Here is a 16,052-nt window from a genome sequence, read left to right as displayed (position 1 = left end):
TCATCAAAATTAAAAACTTGCACACCAAAGAAAACTTAAATCAAAAGACTGAAGAGAAAATTCACAGAATTGGAAAAACATTTCAAATAATGTTTCTGATAAGGTTGATGTCCGAAATATAAATACCCACAACCCAAAAACAAACAAAAGCAAGCAAACTGATTAAAATACAGGCAAAAGACTTGAACAGATGTTTCTCCAAAGATACACAAATGGCCAATAAGCACATGAAAAGATGTTCAACATCATAAAGCATTAGGAAAATGCGAATCAAAACACAGTGAGACACCACTTCACACCCAAGAGATTGGTTATTATCAAGAGAAAAGAGGGGCACCTGGGTGGCTCAGTGGGTTAAAGCCTCTGCCTTCTGCTCGGGTTGTGATCCCAGGGTCCTGGGATCGAGCCCCACATGGGGCTCTCTGCTTGGCGGGGAGCCTGCTTCCTCCTCTCTCTCTCTTTGCCTGCCTCTCTGCCTACTTGTGATCTCTGTCTGTCAAATAAATGAATCAAATCTTAAAAAAAAAAAAAAAGAGAAAAGAAAAAATATATAAAACAAAATAACAAGTGTTGATAAGGACATGGAGAAACAGAAACCCTTGTACATTGTTGGTGGGAATGAATAATGGTACAGCTGCTGTGGGAAACACTACCGAAGTTCCTCAAAATATAAAACAGAGAACTACAATATGGTCAAGAAATACAACTTCTGGGTATATAACCCAGAAGCACTGAAAGCAGAATTTGAACAGGTAATGTGTATACCAATGTTCCCAAAAGCATTATTCATAGTAACCAAAATGAAACAACGCAAATGTCTTTCAAAAGATGAACAGATAAAATGTGGTATATACACACAATTGACTAGTACTCAGCCTTGAAGAGGAAGGAAGTTCTGACATTTGATACAACATGGATGAACCTGGAAGACAATATGCTAAATAAAATAAGCCAAACACAAGAAGACATATACTTTGCTTCCACCAAAAGCACGGAAATTCAGAGGAACCAAGTAGAATGGCAGTTGCCAGGAGGCTGGGGGCATGGGAAACAGTGACTCAGTGTTGAATGGAAACACAGCTTCAGTTTGGGAAGAAGAAATAGTTTTGGTGGTATTGGTTGCACAACCCTGTAAAAGTACTTAATGTCATGGAGCTATACAATTAAAAAATGGTTAAAACAGGTGCATGGCTGGCTCAGTGGGTGGAGCTTGTAATCTTGGGGTCATGAGTTCTAGCCCCACACTGGGTGCAGAGATTACTTAAAAAAAAAAAAAAAAAAAAACCTTAAAAAAATTAGTTAAGGGGCGCCTGAGTGGCTCAGTCAAATAAGCATCCTGCCTTTGGCTCCAGTCATGATGATGGAGTCCGGGGATAGAGCCCTGCATCAGGCTCCCTGCTCAGTGAGGAGTCTGCTTCTCCCTCTCCCTCTGCTCCTCCCCCAACTCATGCTTCCTCTCTCTCTCTCTCTTGCTCACTTTCTCTCTCGCTCACTCTCTCTCTCAAATAAATAAATAAAATCTTTTTAAGTTAAAATGGTAATTTTTGTTATTCATATTTAACCACAATATTAAAGTGTTAACAAAAGATACATTGAAAATGGCTACTTCTAGGAAGTGAGACTGGGGAATTTTTATTTCCTTTTTAAATTATTTATTATCTCTATTTTCAATATGTTTTCATAATCTCTTATTACCATCTTAATAATAAAAGATAAAACCTTTTTGTTTTATTATTTTTTAAAAAAACAAATATCAGCATTTTATTTTGGTACTGTACCTATTCTGGCTATATATAGTTTTATTATGTTTTTAATATAACTTTTTCTTTACATTTGAAAACAATAACAAGTTTAAGAAACAGATAGATATATAAAAGGACGAGAAATGAGGGGTACCTAGATGGCTTAGTCAGTTGAGCATTTCACTCTTGGTTTTGGCTCAGGTCATGATCTCAGGGTTGTAAGATTGAGCCCCACATCAGGTTTCCTGCTCAGCAGGGAAGGGAGTCTACTTGTGATTCTCTCCCTTTCCCTCTGCCCCTCTCCACCTCAAATATATATATATTTGAGAGAGAGGCCGAGAGAGCAGAGGCAGGGGGAGAGGCAGAGGGAGAGGGAGAAGCAGGCTCCCAGATGATCTGGGAGTCAGACATGGGGCTTGATCCCAAGACCTGGAGACCATGACCCAAGCCCAAGGCAGATGCTTAACCATCTGAGCTACCCAGGCACCCCAAATAAATAAATCTTTAAAAACATAAAATGATAGGTTCTCCATGTAACATTAATTTTGGAAGAGCCATTAATTTAATCAGTGAATGTTACTCTTAAACTGCAATGCAAAGTAGTCCTTGAAATATGTAAAACAGGACACCTGGGTGGCTCAGTAGGTTAAGCATCTGCCTTCAGCTCACATCACAATCCCAGCGTCCTGGGATCGAGTCCTACATCAGGCTCCTTGCTCAGTGGGGAGCCTGCTTCTCCCTCTACCTTCTCTGCCTGCCATTCCCCCGCTTGTGCTCTTTCTCTAGGACAAATAAATAAATATTTTTTAAAAAGAAATAGGGAAAACAAAACTATCAAATGCCTCTGTCTTTCCTACCAAACTATGCTGCTATGTCACAGTTACTATAAATTAAGCACAAACAATATTTTTAACTATTTTATGTATTATTCAGAAAGAATGTATCTTTTCCCTCATTCAACCCCAAATGGGCTAAAAATAAAGTCCCTTGGACTCACCATTGTCCTCTTCAGAGGAAACAAAGTCAATGAAAAGCATCATCTCAAAACACCATCATCTTCCCTGTCTACTCTCCACCCTAAATCTCCCACAAATCTACCCACCTAATAACAAAAAAGCACACAAGCCAGAAATTGTTTATAGGAGCCATATGGACAAACAATTAAATCTGATCCTAAGATGTTCTTAAGTGTTAGCAATGAAGCCATATATATATATATATATATATATATACACACACACACACACACACACAGAAGCATACACACATACAGATTAACAACCATCAATGACCTCTGAAAACTGTCTTCTTCACAGAAATGTAAAGACAGAGAACATGGCAGTTCAGTTCTATTTTCACCAGAACCTTATCTTGGCAAAGTAAACATATGTGTGAGAGTAACCTTTACACCCTCAGAAACATTCACAAACAAATCCACCAACGCTGTATTCAAGAAGGGCACAGCAGTGTTCAGGGCTGAGGATCCTGTTAGAGTCAACAGCAGTAGTTACTGTTTTTAAATCTCTCTGCTTGAGAACCTCGACCACTCTAAATTTGTGAAATGAGAAAAGATGAAAAAAGAAATGTGATTTTACCCACTCATCCCTCGCCTCCATAAAACATCTGACTAGAGGTCCCCTTAACAAAACAAAGGGAGAGCACATAGTATATTAGTGAGTTTACTTCTACAAAGGAAAAATCGAGGGAGAATAGAAAGGAAGAATGATCGGTGATAAAAAAAAAAAAAAGCATCATTGTGTTCAGAGAAGTTGCAAGAAAGACAGTGGATGAGAAACAGAGCCTTGTCTATCTCTAGTCTCCTGTTTGAGCCACAGAAGATGGAAAAAATGGAAGAAGGGAGGGGGAAAACGTGAAGCTGTAGAAGATCATGTAGTTCTTAATGTTCCAGTAAATTAAAGTTCAAAAATTTTCCAAGACCATTACTTGCTACTTAGATGCAGCTACCTCTGTGACAAAAATCTAAAGAGACTAAGGTTTCTTTGACCATATATCCATTCTGCTGTGACTATATTTTCCAATCCTGAAGAAACACCAGGGTATAGTGACAGAGCATAATCTTTTAAATTTGATTTTGAATCCTCACTCTGCTTTTGCTGGGTGACAATTTTCAAATTACTTAACTTTCATGAAACTATTTTTCTTATCCATAATAATGGAAATAGCAGAATTTTCTCCTTCTCTGGATATTAAACAAACACAAAAAGACAATGAATTAAATGGAATTTCCAAACAGCATTTTCAATGCGACGAGGAGACAGGTGCAATTTAAAGACTTCAAAATATCTGTAACAACTGCCCCAAGCAGGTTAGATTGTGCAGAAAGTAAACAGAGGGAGGTAAAGGAAAGAAGCACAGAGAATTAAACAGACTCAGTGTTAGAATATCCCACAGACCACAAGCAAAAACATACTTGAAGGTGAAGAGCACATCTTGAAGAAGATAAGCTATATCCCATGTTTGCAACAATGGGTGCAAGAAATGATATGAGCAAGGCAGTAGCAGAAGCTCTCTAGGACTTCAGGTTCAAAAAAATCAAAAGAGATGAGGCTATTCAAAAAATTTCACAGCTTAAAAAAAAAAAATCTCATGCATGAGTCATATTTGCTGGAAACAGCCCTATCTACGATGCAGCAAAGATAGAGGGAGGCTCTGGACTGTGAAGTCTGAAAAGCTACCCTAAAAGCTTTCCCATACCACAATACCTCTTGAAAAAACTTGGACTCAGAAAATCCAGTAGACTCAATGATGAATAGTTTAAAAAAAAAAAAAAACTGGAGAAGCAATAAAAAAGATATTCTATTGAAAAACTGTAAAACCATAAAACTTACCATGAGCCAAAGAACACTTCCTAGAATGTTGCCACAAATCAGATGAAAATTGCGACCAAATAGTTTCCATAAATTTTAAAAACTTAACAAGGTAATCACCTCTATGAAGACAAGGGAAATTAAAAAAAAAAACAAAAAGACTACAAGGTACAAATGTAAAAAATTCAAGATAGATACGGTAAGAATCAAGAGGAGGGAAATAAAATATGAGCTGGCAGAAATCACAAAAGAAATTTTAGAGGAAGAAAAAAATCATAGAAATGAAAATGAATTTGAAATAAGCAGAAAAAAGGAAAGATATCACAGAAAATAAAGGAAGGAACGGAGAATAGGATTTTAAAAGCCAAAAAACAAAAACTGGACTCATTGACACAAGTACTTGCTATCAGTTAAGGGCTAAACTTTGTCCTACAATAACCTCACATGGTGGAGGTGAGAATTCATGGGTTGATACAGCTGTTTATAGAAGTGGTTCAATCACCATCTTTATTGTTACTATCAGGATATTTACAGCATCATTTATTTAGAAGACAACACAATAACAATCAGAAGTTCAGGGAGATAAATATCTACATTGGAGTCCTCAGCCCACAGATGAGAGTCAAACAGAAAAGCAATGGTCCCACAACAAGATACTAACTTTTAAGGTAGAAAGAAGGATCCCTAATAAAGGCGGAACAAGATATCAAAGAAGTAGTTTACTAATGACAGTACTAATGATGCCCATGATGATGGTAAGAATACAGTGTTTGCTATATTATTACTACTGAAGCATTTGCTATGTATGATAAGCTTTTTAATATATTCTCACATATAACCTCTTGAGGAATGTAGTGCTATCCCCATTTTATAGATGAGGATATCGAGGTTTGTTTCAAACCACATGGAAATTTCAAGATGACTGAGGGCAGAGCTGAATGCAACAAAGAAGTCCAGTAGAACGGGCCTTAAAAGTACACAACATGATCTGCCAACATGAAGGTCACCATGAAAGCAATTTCAGTGAAATGCAGAGGACAATGCTAAACTGCAAGCAACTAAGAAGTGAACAGGACATGAAGAAATAAAGACAATGCTAAACACCCCATTAATGAAGGTGAACTACAAAAAGAAGGACAAACTGGCCAACAGGATAGGGGAAGAGTCTGTGCTGGTTATAGATTCCAGGTCTGGGTTTCCACTGTGTTAAGGTGGGTTGGGTGGAGTTTTGACTAGAGCATTTCATTGGCTTACTACACTCTCCAGATCTGCCCTCTCAGTCTTCTCTCAGTCCTCTTTGCTCTCCCATTGACCTCCCACAGATATCTACACCTGTGATTTCAAATCTCACTTTGCACGATTGGGACTCAAGGTTACAGACCTTTGGCTATGGTTCCATGTCAGCCTTTCCAGTGGCCTAGAAAGACACATCCACATGGATGTCCCACCTTCTCAAAATCAAAACGCTCAAAACCGAAGTCACCATCTAAACCCACGAGTCTGATCCTTCTCCCTCTTCCCCATTTCTGTCACTCTTCTTTATATATAGTAGGTGCTCAATAAATATTGAGTAAGTCATTTCTGAATCTTGCTGCCTCAAAAATACATTATGCTCAATGTGGTTAATGAAGCTAAAGGCATAAAATTCTTTTTCAAGACTTGGTATGCTAACTCTGACATCTTTTTGAAGATTACATCATTACGTGACCTTAATTCTTTTCTTGTTTTAATTAGTATTTAATTAATTAAAAAATTAATAAGGTTAATAAGGGTTACTAGGTGGCTGAGTTGATTAAGCATCCAACTCTTGGCTTCCACTCACGTCATGATCTCATGGGTTGTGAGATCAAGACCATGGTGGAGTCCATGCTCAGCGAGAGTCGGCTCAAAGATTCTCTCTCTCTGCCTCTCCACCAACTCACACACACACACACACACACACTCTTTCTCTCTCTAAAATAAATAAATAACTCTTTTTAAAAAATCAAGAGGTTAATAAAATATTCCAAAGTAGTCACTGGAAACCCTTATGCCCTATATACATTTAACATCATTCCCAAGAAATCTGACCCCATATGTTCAATATTTACATCTTATCAGAAACACAAGTGTCTTTTTTCTTGATACACAATCAAGAAAGAATTCCAATCATACAACTAAAATAGAATCAAGTATTCATCTCAGTATATCCATCAAAGTATAAATGCTACAATTTACAGTAGTATAATACATTATCAGAACTTTCTGCTTACGGTGATATATTAAGATATTTTCATGAAATTTACTTGAACACCCCCAGAAAGCTTAAATGGTAAAAGCACTTCACTATTTTTTACTTCTCCAAGCTAAAAATAAGGAAAGGCCTGGAATTCAGACCCTTTAAAATGCATATATACAAATCATCCACAACAAAACCAACAAGAAAAATTGAGATGAGGGTAACTGAACAAAACTGGTACAACAAAGAAGCTGTTTCAGTTTTGTTTTGTTTTTTTAGATCTTATTTATTTATTTGACAGAGAGACAGAGTGACAGAGGGAACACAAGCAGGGGGAGTGGGAGAGGGAGAAACAGGCTTCCCTCTGAGCAGGGAGCCCGATGCAGGGCTCAGTCGCAGGACCCTGGGATCATAACCTGAGCTGAAGGCAGACGCTTAAGGACTGAGCCACCCAGGTGCCCCAAGAAGGTGTTTCCATACTAAGGCATACTTTTGCCTGAAGCAAAAGGATACCAGCAATACTGATTCTGTGTTTATTTAAAATTTTAATATCTTGTTCACCATGGACTTTGGTCCTAATTTTGGTTTTTTAAAGTATTCTTTATTCCTGATAATAAATTTTTGGTACCTCCTTAAGTTGGTACCTGACTCTAGCCCTGGCCCTGTGATACATGACTTAAGGAGGGAGAAAACAAAAGAGCAAAGAGCACTAACATATTTACTCTGTTTCTTGCTTAGGACACAAAAATGATCAAGCTCTACAGTCCTTGTACCCCTGAATTAAAGTGCCATTTAAAAATATCCATTCCTCCTGATAGCTATTCCTGCCATTTTACACAGCCCAACTAAGTTCTCACTTCTAGGAGCTTATGATAAAAAAGGAACATCCCGATGAAACCAAACACACAAAGAACATGTAGTTAGAAAAATAAAAATACACCGATATGTATTTCTTTTTTTTTTAAAAAGATTTTATTTATTGATTTGACAGAGAGAGATCACAAGTAGACAGAGAGGCAGGCAGAGAGAGAGAGAGAGAGGGAAGCAGGCTCCCCGCTGAGCAGAGAGTCCGATGCGGGACTCGATCCCAGGACCCTGAGATCATGACCCAAGCCGAAGGCAGCGGCTTAACCCACTGAGCCACCCAGGTGCCCCCAGATATGTATTTCTTAAAAGAACATTTTCTAAAGAACAAACTATTTTCTGAGGAGTCTGAAAGAAAGCCGCTCTCTTTCTACTACTCCTGTTCCCAACTGCTTCCCCCGCTAACCAAGCTTCACAGAAGTAGAAATCCAGAGCCGCTGCTGCTGGTTTCATAACTGTCTGGGAAAAAAAGGAAAACTTTGAGTCGAACTCTTTATGTGACACAAATTTCCATTATCCAAAATTGGGAAGGTATAATGTTGAATACAAAAAGAGGAGAGAGCCATATTTAAAAGCAGATTTGAAATAAATACCTGTTATTTAAAAAAAAAAAGAAATCAAGAAGGAAAATACAATTTTTCACAGAAAGTAATTGTCGAATTATGGAAGTATGTGGTAATACAGCACAGAAGCTGACTGGATCACTTGATTTTCTACTTAGGATTAAGTTTTCTATGCTGTGAATTAATATTTTATACGTTAACTAAAGGGAACAAGCAGAATTTTTTTTTAAGTTCTAAATATAACTATACTGCCTTTCACTGCTTTCTTCACAAATAAAGATTTTAAGATTTTGTGTTTATTCTTAATACATTATTTTTGGAAGAAAAGTCACCACTATAATTATCTAAATCTGACAGCTGTAAAACTGTATGGAAAGGACTAGAAAACAGAAGACACAAAGAAACTAATTCAGAGCTATATAAACAACCACTTAAAATTTGAGGGAGATTAATAGAGTTCAAAAGAGAATAATTAAATAGCCACTAAAAGCCAAACAAACTACAACTTTCAAAAATCATGCACAGAAACAGGTTTTGAAAATGTCTGCTACTACATCTGAGATCACAGAGTAGTAACTTTCAGAAGAAAGCTAAAGAGAGAACCAAATAATGAACAGATTTCTGTGGTGAGAAGCAGTTCCTACGCATGCAGACTCAGAGGTACAGGGGTAGCAAATAAACCTGTTGTTCAATGAACTGCCTGTCTGCTAGGCCAGATAACAAATGGGAAGCTAAATCTCTCAGAACCCTAAAGGATGCTCAGGATGAAAATTAACTAGCTTCTGCTTGCTGATTTTATAAACATGGAAGGAGAGCAAGGGATAAAAGCCTGATTTGAAAAGAAGTTACGAAATCAAATATCTCAAATTATGCTCACTTAACAGAGCTCATTTTGGCTCACTAAAATACTGTGCTTACTCACTACCTCCAATTTACTTTTCCCTGATTTTACTAGAAATCATTTCATCCACAGTCACAGGCAAGGCTTCACAGTTCCAGTAACAGAGAAGGGCCACATCCTAAAGGATCCCATACAGGACCGAACCCAAAACCCTTCCTGTTGGGGCTATGCAATGCTGGGCTATACACTTGGATATGGTCCACCTGATGCTGTGGGCATTTATAATATGTCAAAGGAAATACTGAAGTCAAGAAACATCTTCAGGGGCTTCTGGGTGGCTCAGTGGGTTAAAGCCTCTGCCTTCGGCTCAGGTCATGATTCCAGGGTCCTGGGATGGAATCCCGCATCGGACTCTCTGCTCAGCGGAGAACCTGCTTCCTCCTCTCTCTCTCTCTGCCTGCCTCTCTGTCTACTTGTGATCTCTGTCTGTCAATAAATAAATAAAATCTAAAAAAAAGAAACATCTTCAAACTCCAAATTACACTGGTCTCCCCCTGGCTTACCACTCCCTGCCATGTTACCAAGTGGCAGCAGTATTCCCTTAAGCCTTCACCTAGTTGATCAGATGAGAATTACAAAAACGGATTTTTCACCTCCATATAAAGAAAAGATTTCCAAACTTAGAAGTGTCCAGAAATAGGATTATGTTCCCTATTAAGGTGGTGAATTCTCTGATGCTAGAAGAGATCAAGCACTGTCACGGTAACCCCTTGTCAGAGGGAATTTGTTCAACCAAAGGAAACTAACTGCACCAAGAGACTCAGGAGTACTGGTCCTGCTGCAATCCTGGGATGAAAGCAACTGATTCCCATGAGGTATTTTAAAAAATAAAAATAAATAAAAAAAATTTAAAAAAAAAAAACGGTCTCTTCCCTAAGCCAGAGTATGCATTTTAAATGTTTTTGTTTAAAAGGCTCCCTCTAGGTTAGATGTAGCATAAAAGTAAAAATAAAGTAGAAGCAACTGGATTATGTTTTTTTTAAGATTTTACTTATTTGACAGAGAGAGATCACAAGTAGGCAGAGAGGCAGGCAGAGAGAGAGGGGGAAGCAGGCTCCCCGCTGAGCAGAGAGCCCTATACAGGGCTCGATCCCAGGACCCTAAGATCATGACCTGAGCGGAAGGCAGAAGCCCAACCCACTGAGCCACCCAGGTGCCCCAACAACTGAATTTTGTTAACACAAAACTTTGTAACACAGTCAGCCTAATTAGATTAATACAAACTTGGAAACAGGATGGGCAGACAGAAATGCAGCTAAGAGACTTGAAAAGGAAAGCCACAAAAGAATTTCTAATGCGATATGCAATAAAGTTCATTGTCTCATCAGAGACTGGGGACCTCAGAACACCATCAGAAGTAACCAGGGTTTTATAGCCATGCGGGTTCCACTGTCCCCGAGTCGAAACAAAAAGGTTTTAATGGCATATGAATCAGCCCATTTGGCTTAGTTTTGGTTTTCACCCCTTCTTACCTTTGGAAGTATAGGTCAAGAATTCTTTTACTTACAAAATTATTATTTAAAATAATGATAATAATTCAACATAGTGATCCGGAGTAATGCCTCCTGACCTAAGCATTAAATCTTACCAGTTTTAGAGCCAGAAGGCAATCGATGCCCTAAAATGCACACATCTAGATGTCACTTGATTCACAGCTACCAAAATTTCAGTCACTTGAGTGCCCTCTTCTGTTTTTGCCACAGCTACAGACCAACTGTAGCAGTAAAGCTCCCACTGTCACACAGTGCCATTTTAAATTCAGATGAAGAAAAAAAAAAGAAGAAGAAGAAACGTTAGCCTACAGATGGGCATTTATTCTAATTTCTGAGGACACACTTGAGATCCCCCATTAATTTAAGCTCCATGCTGCCAAGAGAACAGAGATGACCACGGTCAGGAGGGGAAGCAGCTTGCAGTGCTGTGAAGTGGGGGCTAAAGGTGAGGGCACGGCCTCATCTCTGAGGAGACGCTCCTCTGTCAGAGAACACTCCTAACGCTGACACACCAAAGGAATAATCACCTTAGTAACGGACAAGCTAAAGGGCTAAGTCTGTTGTACAAATGGGCCGAATCATTCAAAACAGCAGATATGCAGGATGTGGAACTCAGAAAAGTCTATTCCAAATGACACTAAGAGAAAAGTACTTAACACAATGTTAAATTCAACTGTGAATGTTAATAAAGACTAAAAGAAAGCACAGATTCTCCTGGTAGAAATTGCTGGTGTCATGCGACGAGTTTTTTTTCCTCCAAATAACTTTTATTTTAACCATATGAATAGTGTTCACTGGAGAAAATACAAAAGGACAGATAAACAAAATAAAATCACCCATAAACTTTTCATTCAGACAGAAACATTATTTCTATTTTGTTGCATTCTCCCAGACTTTTTTCTATATTAATATAAATATACACATTTTTAAGTAAAGTGGAAGCATAGTGTACATACTGTTTTGTAACTTGCTTTCTTTAATAGGTTCTATGTTCAAAGACTACAATTCAACAATTTTATAAGGTCCTCTAGTGACACCACATAAAATACACAGGTGTATCACCAGTTACCCAACCAATCACTAATTGCTGTGAATTGACAAAAAAGATGGAAGATAACCAACTTCAAATGTTAATTTTTTATTTTTATAAAGATTTATTTATGTTAGATTGAGAGAGAGAGAGAACACGTGAGTGGGAGGGGGGCAGAGGGAGAGAATCTTGAGGTAGACTCCCCATTGAGTGTGGAGCCAGACGAGGGGCTCAATCCCAAGACCCATGAGATCATGACCTGAGCTGAAACCGAAAGTCCAACCAAATGAACCACCCAGGTGGTTAGCTAGGACTGATACGGCCAGCGATTTTCAGTTAAAGATAATGCTCATTTGTCATTCTGAAAATCCTAGGGCCCTTAAGAATGACACCAAATCTACTCTGCCTGTGCTCTACAAATGAAACAACAAAGGCAGAATGACAGCACATCTATTTATAACATGGGTGACTGAATATTTTAAGCCCTCTAATGAGAACTAGGTTCAGAAAAAAAGATTCCTTTCAAAATATTACTGCTCACGCACAATGCACCTGGTCATCCAAGAGCTCTGATGGAAATATACAACGAGATTAGCATTGTGTTCATGCCTACTAACGCAACATCCCTTGTGCAGCCCAAGGTTCAAGGTGTAATTTCAACTCTCAAATCTTATTATTTAAGAAACACATTTCATAAGGCTATAGCTGTTATAAATAGTGATTACTCTGGTGGATCTAAACAAAGTAAATTGAAACCTTCTGGAAAGAATTCACCATGGTAGATGCCATGAAGAACATTCAGGATTCATGGAAAGAGGTCAAAATACCAACAAATACAGGAGTTTGGAAGAAGCTGATTCCAACCCTCACAGATGACCTTGGGAGGTTCAAGACTTCAAGACTATAGACATGACAGAAATGACAAGAGAACTAGAATTAGAAGTATAGCTTGAAGATGTGATTGAACTGCTGCAATCTCATAAAACTTGAACAGAAGCTTCTTATGGATGAGCAAAGAAAGTGGTTTTTTGAGATGAAAGCTCCTCCTGGTAAAGATACCGTAAAGACTATTGAAATGACAAAAAGGACTTAAAATCTTAGTTGATAAAGCAGTGGCAAGGTTTGGAAGGACTGCCTCTAAATTTTTTTTAATTTTTTTTAAATTTTTATTTATTTATTTGACAGAGAGAGAGAGATCACAAGTATACAGAGAGGCAGGCAGAGAGAGAGGAGGAAGCAGGATCCCCGCCGAGCAGAGAGCCCAATGCGGGGCTCGATCCCAGGACCCTGAGATCATGACCTGAGCCGAAGGCAGAGGCTCAACCTACCGAGCCACCCAGACGCCCCAAATTTTTAAAGAAGTTCTACTGTGAGTAAAAATCTTTGAAACAGGATTACATGCTACAGAGAAATCATTTGTGAAAAGAACAGTCAACTGTGAGCCAATCTTCATTGCAATCTTATTTTAAGAAATTGCCACAGCCACCCGACCTTCAGCAACCACCACCCTGATCAATAAGCAGCCATCAATATCGAGGTAAGACCCTCTACCAGCAATAAGATTTGACTTGCTGAAAGCTCACATGATGGTTAGCATTTTTTACCAATGAAGGATTTTTTTTTTAAAGATTTTATTTATCTGACAGAGAGAGAGAAAGAACAAGCGGGGAGAGCAGCAGAGGGAGAGAGAGAAGCAGGCTCCCCACTGAGCAGGGAGCCCGATGTGGTGCTCAATTCCAAGACACTAGGACCATGACCCAAGCAGAACACAGACGCTTAACCAACTAAGCCACCCAGGTGCGCCAATGAAGTATTTTTTAAATTAATGTATATACAAGATATTATTTTGTTGTTGATGCTCTACAGTCAATATTCATGTAGAATTTTCTACACAGTTATTGTTTTTGTTACTCTTCCTATTTCTTCCTATATTTCTTACTATATTTCCATGCTTCCATTTGGAATCATTTTTCCTTCTGTATAAAAGAATTCTCTTTAATATTTCTTTTACTATGGGTCTTCTAGTGACAAATTCTCTCTGCTTTTGTCTGAAAATGTCCTTTAGTTGCCTTCATTTTGAAAGATATTTTCACTGGGAAGTGAATTACATTGACAGTTACTTTCTTCATCGCTTTAAAGATCATTCCATTGTCTTCTCGTTTCAATTATTTTTGTGGAAAAGTCTACTCCCGGTCTTACAGTAGCCCTTTTAAGATAATGTATGTTTTTCCCCTCCTGCAGTTTTATACCTTTGATAATCAGCAGTTAGCTCTCCTCCACATTAACTGTCTGTAAATTTTTGAAAGTGGTGATAGGTATACAGGTGACCAATGTATAGAGTTTGTTTGGTGAATCTTCATCCTTTGTTATGTTTTCTGGTCAACTGCACACAGATACAATATGGAACATTCCTTATTCCTTCGGCCCAGACATCTTTGTTGAGCCTGATGTCAATGTACGCATGTGGAATTCCCATATCCTTCATGGCAAATTTCCAGATCTCTCTGAATGCCCAAAGGGCACACTTCTTGAAACCCACTCCTTGGATACACTTGTAAATGCTGATGGTGTATTCATTGGTCACTATATTGTTGATGGCAGAATGGCCCTCTTCTCACCACCCTTCTTTGCAGGAGCCATTCTGCTGGGCCCTGGTTAGAAAACCCTCTGGCTGCTTTTTAACACTTTCTCTTTGTGTTTTGGTTTTATTATGGTGTTAGGTGTGGTCTTCTTTGTATTTATCATGTTTGGAGTTTGTAGAGCTTCTTGAATCTCTGACTTAATATCTTTATACAGTTTGAGATTAATTCTCAGTTATCATTTCAAATATTGCTTCTGCCCCAATCTGTCTCTTCTCTTATCGTTTCTCTTTACTTACACACAACCTGGGTCACTTCACTGTGTCTCATATGGTTCCTATGCCCTTGTGTTTTCCTACTCTTTTTTCTCTCTCTGTTTCAGTCTGAATATTTTCTATTGGCCTATATTGCAGAGTTTGCTAATTTCCTATGTCCAATCTGCTATCAAATTTATCTATTTAATTCATTTTATTTACTGTGTCTTTCTTTTCCAGCAATTCCATCCGGGTCCCTTTTTTATACATTCCATTTCATCTGTGAAATTCTCAACTACTTTCTCGAACATATTAATGACAGCTCTTTCAAAATCCATACCTAATTATTTTAATAGCTGGATCACTTGTTGCTGTTTTCAGCATTAATTTTCACTTTTTTTTTCTTTTAATCATTTAGCCCTATTTCCTAGCATCCCTGTTGATTTTTCATTGAATGCCAGACACTGTGTATCAAAAACTAACGAGGCAATCTGTGAGTCTGGCTGATGTTATTCTTCAGAGATGATTTATTTTTGCTTTCTGGCAGGTTATTAGAATTGGGATGGACCACTATAATCCACTCTGAGTTAAACTGGTTCAGAGCAACATTTCAGTCTTTTGTGAAGGATGCCGTATTTCAAGTTTACTCTTACTCCTGGGGGAGGCCAGACCCTAGCAGGAAGTCTAGAGTGCTTACCAGGTCTCCTTTTCCTTGACAAGCCCTAAATTCCAAATTTTGTTTCCCTGGAACCTATACACTGCCTGCTTAACCTCTCAGCCTTTAAGAATAGCTTTCTCACAGCATGGAGGTTGCTCAAAAAGTTGAAAATAGAGCTACCCTATGACCCAGCAATCGCACTACTGGGTATTTATCCTAAAGATACAAATGTAGTGATCCAAAGGGGCACATGCACCCAAATGTTTATAGCAGCAATGTCCACAATAGCCAAACTACAGAAAGAGCCTAGATGTCCATCAACAGATTAACAGATAAAAAAGATGTGGGGTGTGTGCATGTGTGTGTGTGTGTGTGTGTGTAATGTATTGTATTTTATATACCTGTATATATATACACACACATATATATATATAATGGAATACTATGCAGCCATCAAAAGAAATGAAATCTTGCCATTTGCAATGACATGGATGGCACTAGAGGATATTATGCTGAGCGAAATAAGTCAATCAGAGAAAGACAATTATCATATGATCTCCCAGATATGAGAAATTTGAGAGGCAGAGTAGGGGGTTTGAGGGGTAGGGAGGGAAAAAAATGAAACAAGATGGGATCGGGAGGGAGACAAACCATAAGAGACTCTTAATCTCACAAAACAAATTGAGGGTTGCTGGGGGAGAGGGGATAAGGAGAGGGTGGTTGAGTTATGGACATTGGGGAGTGTATGTGAAATAGTGAGTGCTGTGAAGTATGTAAGTCTGACGATTCACAGACCTGTACCCCAGGGGAAAAAATATATTATATGTTAATAAAAATTAAAAAAAATAGCTTTCTCTTCACTTCTTAACCTCTGAGCAGTTAACACATCTGCAAATGCCTTGAAGAGAACAGCAGTGCAGAT

The 16,052-nt window shown here is 38.3% G+C and overlaps 1 protein-coding gene and 1 pseudogene across 5 annotated transcripts in view; both read right to left on the bottom strand.

Moving 5' to 3' along the window:
• The window catches only part of LDLRAD4 (low density lipoprotein receptor class A domain containing 4), a 413,383-nt gene that overhangs the window by 299,778 nt on the left and 97,553 nt on the right, over positions 1-16,052 (bottom strand). The window lies entirely within an intron of this gene.
• On the bottom strand, positions 13,409-14,457 carry LOC116878394 (annotated as a pseudogene).

Source organism: Lontra canadensis, unplaced genomic scaffold (genome assembly GCF_010015895.1).
Source record: "Lontra canadensis isolate GAN:19392208 unplaced genomic scaffold, GSC_riverotter_1.0 scaffold57, whole genome shotgun sequence".
NCBI classification, from domain to species: domain Eukaryota; kingdom Metazoa; phylum Chordata; class Mammalia; order Carnivora; family Mustelidae; genus Lontra; species Lontra canadensis.
Note: the sequence above shows the minus strand (reverse complement) of the source record. Positions and strands in the feature narration are given on the sequence as shown.